The 7,667-nt window shown below is 49.5% G+C and overlaps 1 long non-coding RNA gene across 1 annotated transcript in view; it reads left to right on the top strand.

Moving 5' to 3' along the window:
* Positions 1-7,188, top strand: part of LOC108641066 — a 29,120-nt gene extending 21,932 nt beyond the window's left edge. The window contains exons 3-4 of the long non-coding RNA XR_001921736.2: positions 5,539-5,670; positions 6,642-7,188. This is a non-coding gene — a long non-coding RNA (uncharacterized LOC108641066). The remainder of the gene's footprint in view (positions 1-5,538; positions 5,671-6,641) is intronic.
* The last annotated feature ends 479 nt before the right edge of the window (positions 7,189-7,667 follow it).

The raw sequence follows: 7,667 nt of genomic DNA, 5'->3' as shown, positions 1-7,667 counted from the left end.
AGCAACTATTAGTTGATGAAAGCAACCCAAGTATGAGGAGGAAAGTGCATGGAGTGAAAAGGGATGGTTCAGTAAGGACAAGCATTCTGCCTGCAAATAACTCAAGGGAGCAATATAAGTGAAGAAAGGGAATTGCTCTAATTATCTCGTAGTAGTAAAGCCTGGCATTAGTTTCATAAAACCAAATTCAGCCTAAGCAGTTAAAAAACTGTCTCTGCAGTGCACAATCAGGCACTAGAGAAAGGTTCCCAATGCGGAGCATTGAGGGGGGTTAAAATGCTGTGTGAAGGATCTCAAATAGCTTACAGCCAGGCAGGAGTCTTGGAAATGCCTGCCAGAGGGCCTCTGAGATTTGCAGCAACTGGTTCATCCTGTCAAATAGAGTTTGAAAAACAAAACCGAAGTCCAGTGCTAAAACACTTCTTTAATGGGACTTTTTCACACAAGCAGTCGCAGGCATTGCCAGGAGAATGCTGTACAGATGTTGGGAGGATTGTGCTAGGAAATAAGAAGGTGTTTGAGATGCTTTGCTTCCTATTAAAATGTGGTACATGCTCTGAAAATAGAATTCATGGTGAAATAAGACCGCAGCTTCTTTTAGGCAGGATCCGTGTGGACATGGAGGGTGGAAGGAGGGAGAACAGGACAACCCAAGCCAGGGTATGGATGCCACCAGCCAGGAGCCTGTGGGAGGACCTGGGTTCCTTTAGTGCCTACAGGCATTCACAGCCCTGGTTTCAGACATCCCGGGGAATGGAGACATGGTATAGGAAGACTTGCCCTGTCTGAAGGACTAACAAGGAATGTTATAGGGGTCATTTCCACACCGACACATCTCTCGGCTAGTTTGAATTCTTGATGAGAAGTGGGTAGCCCGTCTGGAGGTTGTGCAATAGTCCTGTGTGTCTCTCCAGAAGACTGTGATTGCAGTTCCTGTCCAGTCTTAGCTGGCTCCTGAAATAACCTGGAACTCCCTGGCTCTGGTCCCACTTGCTGTTTAGCTAGGGCTGATAGGGGCACCAATCATGCCCTCTCTTTCATCAAGTAGCCCAGCTATTCTCTGGTTTCCTGGGTGGTTTCTAGCCCACGCTGACCTCCCAGCTGCTGCAGCTGTACTTGGCAGTGTTCCAAAGCCCAGTTTAAAGCTGCCAAGGGTGTGTCAGTGCGAGCTGCAGGCATACCCGTTCTTTATGCCCAGCTGCATGTCAGATGCATGGGAAGCTTTAAATAGCTGGTGGCCAGCACTTAGTGCTCTCAGAGAATTCCCCTTGGTTCGGTTTCAGTTCTATGTGCAGACCAGTTTCTTTCAAACCTTTCAAGCTTCTAGGAGGTGACAGATACAGTCAACTCCAGAATGTTTTCCCACCTCTCCTTCCTGCATCTTCCCTTCTGTGGCCCCAGCCGGGTGTCTGCTCCCACTGTTCAGTCCCTTGCAGCAGCAGTGCAAAGGGAAGCACAAGCAACTGTGGGAGTGCAGGAAGGGGGAAGGACCACAGGGGCAGCAGCAGCATTAGGCTTGTGGATCTGTGTTTTTCACTTCGTCTTTCAGCTCAGCATCTCACACAGTGCTTTACAGCATCCTGCAAAGTCCACCTTTCAGCTGCAGCCTCTGCGTGCAGGGTCACCTTGCTGTGTGCTACTGCAGATCCCAGCCCCAGATTAAAGCCTGGCAGTGTGTGTAGGTGATAGCAAAGGCTACAGTGATAACAAATCCAGCAGAGGCTGGTCCTGAGGCTGTGATGCAATCCTGGCTGTGCTTCCTGTGTGGGCAACCCATCTTGCATAAGCCAGATCCAAACCAAGGGGCATTTCTGAGAGTACAGAGGGGCAGGATGTCTTTTAGCTTCCCTGCCTCTCTGGACATGCTGAAGTCTAAGCTGTGCCCTGGAAATATCACGGAGAGGCCAGGAAGAGAAGGCTGGAGCTGGGAAACATGTTCCCAGCTCACCAGTTATCTATTCTATCCGTGCCAGCTGCCTCATTTGTGACATGGGACCAATTCCCTGCCTAGCTTCAGTGATTATTTGCTGTATCTGCCTGTGAAATAGCCACGGTCCCCTGGACAGTGGCTGGATGGCTGCTATTTGACAGCAAGTCTGCATAAGGGACACAGTTCAGATTGGAGAGGAAAACCATGAGGTAGGACAAGGGGCTGGAATACAGCCATAGGGGAGCAGGTGCACAGGTGAATGAGGGTAAGCTGTGGAGAGTTTCTGCCCCTCTGCTGGGCCTGGGTGAGACCATAGTGCCAGTCCCTGGTTAACGCCTGCAAAATGCTTAGAACACATAAAAGTGCTAAGTGTTATAAATTATTATTAAGAATAGCTTGTCCTGGGATGCTTGGGATGATTAAAAGCTCCCCACTGGACTGCTAAATAACCCCTGCTTTTGTCTAACTGGGCACAGGTTAGTGTTTTTATTTCTTTCCACCCCACTTTGTGCCCAGCCAGGCAAAAATATGGGCCATTGCCCAGCCCAGCAGGGACATCAGTGAGAGCCCTGGAGCAGAGAGGATACTGGTCTGCCCTGGGTCTTGTTGGCAGCATTGCTCCCCAGCCTAAAGGCAAGCTCTGCTCATCCTCAAGGTGCTCCATCCCCCTTTCTGAACCCTCCCTCCCCTTAGCTGCACAACCATGTCTCAGTGCATCTGTCCTTCCACTCCTCAGCTACAGCCATAGCTATCCAATGATTTAAAATGAATAAGACACTTGAGATGCTACAAGAACGGGAGCTGCTGTTGGAGAGAGCCAGGGAAAGAACTAAACACCACGGTTAATGATGAATCACTCCGGGAGTGGAGTCATTGATTTGTAATCATTGCCTGGCTTCCAAATATAATAGCCATGAATTCCTCTGACCAGCAGCCGAGACAAGGTGATTGGACTATTCCCAGCACACCTGCAGAAATTCAAATCTTGCTCACAAGAGCAGTCTCAGAGCTCTGGGAGCCAAACAACTCCAAGCTCCAAGAAGAGGAGTGCAGCAGCCAGCACACACACCAAGCTGTTGCTGCTCTGCTGAGCTTAGCACGCAAATAAATAAGTGAAACTGCACCATTTCCTCCAAAATCCTCCACCCATACCCATCCCAATTCCCTGCTGCTGTTACCACACACTGCAGGTCTGGGAAGAGGAAGTACAAAACAAAGCGAGCTGGTGTGCATTAGCACCCCGTTGCTCTGGGAGCAAACAGCAGGCTCCCAGGGCAGGAGCTGAGAGCCTTGGGTATTTGGGAAAAAGGCTCAGCACTATCCAGGACAGGTCCCAGGCTGCCACCAAGGTTTCTGTGCAAAGGTTCCCAGAGGCTATTAGCGAAGCCTTAAGTTTATTCTTCGTATTCTTGTATTCTCTCCCTCTCCTACCTACAGAGGCAAATATGAGAGCAAACTAGGCAACTGAAATATCCTGAAATATTAGCAAGTGTACTTGACTCACTTTCCCTAGGGGATGACTCTGGGGAAGAAAGAAGCCCAGTGCCACTGTGAGAAGTGTTTTCTTGCTTTTTGCATTACTCATATCAGGTTTGCTGCCTGAGCCATGGTATCTATCCATCAGCAGGCTGTGGTGACTCCCAGGGATCAGTGTGTTGGGTGGGGGTTGGCCCTAGTATAAAAAGTGAGGCAAAATTCCTTTTCCTAAAAGCTCTATTTCATCTAAACATCCTTCCCACTCCCATCCTCCTATTCCACCCACGTGACTTTCCCAACCAGAACCTAAAGCCAACCACATCTCTGCCCTAATCCTCCCACTTCTGCCCCTGGAGTCTATCACACATTGGAACAGAGGATTTGAGTTCATCCATGGTCACTACAGCTGTGAGATTCCCTGTGACCACTGCCAGCACATCCCGTGTCTCCATGTCAACCACCTCGCCATCTCACTGGCTCTCCACTTCTCTGTATCTACATCACTCACGTTGCTCCACCATCACAAAGACTTCAAGCCCAATCAGTAAGAAGCACAAGGCCTTGCAGTGGCAAAGCACCGTGTTTCTCTCTCACTCTCTCTCACCCTGGGCTCTCATAGAAGTCCCACCAGAAGGCACACATGCTACACTGCATCCCAAAGCTATGGCTCTATCTTATGCTCTAAGGCTCCAGAAGTGCTTTGGAAGAGAGGATAGCAAAGGCTGGGGGACCACATTGGCAGCTACACCCAACCTTCAGCTGCTCAGAAATCAGCCCACTCTATATGGTTTCTTTTCCATTTGTGCACAAGGCAAGCAAGTCAGCATTTGGAATGGGTTTATAATACAAAGTTAACAGTAGCGAGGAGCATTTGAGTTAAAATCTGACTGCCCAAAAGTGCCTGTCTTGTAGCCAAGCTTCATCTTGCCTAGGCAAACCTCCAAACTTTATTAAAAGCCTTGAGATGTCAAAACAACGCTTCTACATCATTCCCTTTACAGGTACCTCCATATACCATAGCACAAATGCAGACACTGGCTTCAAGCCAGTCAGCACTACTAGCACTGCCAGCAAAACATCATTCCCCCAAGCACTACCCAGCTCCTTAGGCAGGGCTGGGCTCTGTGGGGATTTATATTGCTATCAGCTGTAGCAACACCTGAGCAACAGAGCTTAAAGCAAGGTGAAGAGTGCTCATCACAACACCAGCCACCTGCCCAGGGTACACAGTCAAGAGCAGAGCCCAGCCACTTGGGATCACTACAGACAAAGCTCAGGGCATTTCTGGCATGCCTAGACTTGTTCATCCTGTTCTTCAGAGGCATTTCAGCCCAGCCCAAAGCACCGTGCCTCTTGTCCCCTGGCACCTCCCAACCTTATCCTGCAGGTACAGTCTTACCTTCAGCTAAATCACTGCATTGCCCAAGAGGTGCTCTTTCACCAAAGCAGTACAGCACTCCCTGCATCACCACAGCAAGCAGTGAAGTCCTCAGTGCACCCACCCTAACCTGGTTGACCAGAAAGGTGTGAAACACACAGTTCAGTGCCACTTTTGCAAGACCTTCAGCAACAAGCTGCAATGTGATCACTGAGCTCACAAAGTGAGGCACGGACAGAGGCTTCAAGGAGGCTTGTAGGGTTTTTGAGACAAACAGCCCATGTCTTTTGGTATTCACAAGAATACAACCAGTTCTCAGCCCACCTTGGGAACAGATAGCTCAAGACCACCTTCTTTCAATCACCAGTGAGCAAGCCTTGGCTCTTGAACCTCACTGAGAATGGCCCTGAGTGTGTTGCTGTGAGGTTCACTGTATAGCCATCAGCTGTGGGTGGAAGCGCAGCCATTGGAACCAGCCCTTCCAGCTCCCATAGGATCCCAATCCACACCTAGCAAAGCCCCATCCAGAGTGACATGTTAGGAGACCTGGGGAGCCATTATCACCATCTGCCTAAAACTCACCTTTCCCATGGCCTTCCTCAGTTTGAGAAACAGCCCTCCCGGCTGAAGCACACAGTAAGATTTTGGCATGTGGCACATACGTGCAGGAATGCTGCTGTCCATCCCTGCTTTGCATTATAATATGTGAGAGCTTCTTCCTTTATGTTCTGCCTGATCGATATGTCCTCTGCAGGCTGTTTCCCGCTGTGGTTTCACTCTGTTGGTGACAGCCAAGGCAAAATCCCAAGACACATCAGGGATACAGGCATCAGTCAGTGCGTCAGCTGGGAGGAAGCAGCGAGGGCTGGCTGCTCCATGGAGGAAGGTGAGTGGAGGGTAACAGAAGGCAGGATGGGGCAGTGACCACATTGCCAGAGGCACAGCCCCACAATACCTAACCAAGAAGAACAGAGCAGGTCTGGTGATGGGAATCAGGTTCAGCCAACAGTCCAGTGATTGCCAGGCAAGTCCATGGTGATGAGACAGATCCAAGGTCACCTCAGGGACTGAAGTCCACAGGCCAAGGTCCATATAAACAGGGTACATGGCACAGGCATGGCTGCAACACAGCTGCAAGGTAGCCCAGCCGGGGAGCAAGAGCCTCAGCTAGTGAACAGCAGGACAGGCCCTCACTGGGCCTTTTTAGCAGAGCTTTTTTGAAGAGCTCTCTTCAACATCAGACACTTGTGTGATTATCTAAGTCAGCCGTGAGCCCAGGGAGCCAAACCCCCAGGGGATGTACTCAGAGTCCTGACACTAGACACCATGCTGTGTGAGCCTTCTGAAGGCAGGTGTAGATGCAAGAGATGACTGTAATCTGCTGCCAATCTCCAGGCTGAAGCACTACAGCTCCTCAAATGCCTATGGTAACAGCAGTGGGCATTTTAAAGTAAAAGGTCCTTACCAGACACCCCTATGCTTTCTGCAGCAGTGAAGTTCTCTACTCTTATAATTGATCTTGGTCACACGGAAAGGAGTGTGGGAAGTTGCTGTTAAAAAGGGAAGTGAATAGGGGAATTATAAACCACGTAAAAATAACCATTTTAGCAAAATTTTGAAACAGTGCTGGGGACAGAAATCAGTGCAGTGCATAGGAGGGAATCCTGCCTCAGGGGTACTATGGGCACGCACAGACTTTCTTAAGCTAAAACAATATTCATGTTTTCATTCTGGAGAGGGAAAACTATCAGCCAAACTGAACTTCTGACTCCAGCAATTCTGGTAGTTTCTGTTTATTCACCTTCTTTTGAGTTGGATCTGAACCAGATCCTGTCTGCATCTCTCTCGGGTGTTTAGAACTCACCTCTGAGTGATGACAGGAAAAATCAACTGCTCAGCATCAACTGCCATCCTCACTGGTCCCTGAGGATTTGTGCTATCCTCACCCTGAGGAGAAGAGGGGGCTAGCATCCACCAGCACCCTTTCTGGACCAAGACTACGGTGTATCAAGGTACAGCAGTGTGCTGGGTTCAAAGATTTTAGTCTAAACTCTGCTTCCAGCTTCTCTCCAGCAAGGCCCTACTTGAAGAAATTAAGCCTGAAAGAAATGAGGCTTTATAAAAGGCACAGAGGGCTCTGCCACAGGCACTGAGACACAGCCAGGCCACAGCTTGTTGGAAGGGAGCACCTCCATTAGCATGAAGAAAGAAGATCCAACAATGGCATTTTAGTTTGTGGGCATCTTAATGGCTCTGAAACTGCTGGCCCACCTCCTCCTGCCACTGTGTCAGCCCAGCATGCCTCACCCATCACCACATGGATGTAAAGCTGTAATTGCCAGCCTGGGGATGGGGGCCCAGGGGAATTCTCTGAGGCAGTCGGGCTCTCCGGCAGCCTGTCAGCTCCCAGATCCACAATGGAAATTAATCACTGAAGCTCAAGGAAGCGCACCTTGAAGAAAAAAACAACAAACACCACTGACTATGCTGAGGAGGCAGGGCATGTCCAGCCTGTTGAAATGACATGGTAATTAAAACTTAATGAAAAGTGTCATTTATCGATGAGTTGTATTAACCTTGTCTGAAACCATTTGGACAAATTAAAACTCCTCTTGGCCTTTTCCTGCCGTGTTAAAAGCAGCAAGTCACGAAACAAATCAATGACGCCAGCTACATTGGCTCTTTGTTTGGGGTAGAAGAAAGCTTTGCTTTTGGAAAGCTTCAGCTGGCATGGCTTCAGCCAGCAAGACACTGCCTCCTGGCCTCTGCCAGGGCCCCTGCTGGCGAGCCCTAAAAGAGATTGCCAGGGTACTTACATGGGCACATAAAGAATGCTCCCAAAAGCGCTGCCGGGGACCAGCTGTCCCACTCCGGGGGACACTT

Source organism: Manacus vitellinus, unplaced genomic scaffold (genome assembly GCF_001715985.3).
Source record: "Manacus vitellinus isolate BGI_N305 unplaced genomic scaffold, ASM171598v3 scaffold_5_pilon, whole genome shotgun sequence".
In the NCBI taxonomy this organism is placed as follows: Eukaryota; Metazoa; Chordata; class Aves; order Passeriformes; family Pipridae; genus Manacus; species Manacus vitellinus.
Note: the sequence above shows the minus strand (reverse complement) of the source record. Positions and strands in the feature narration are given on the sequence as shown.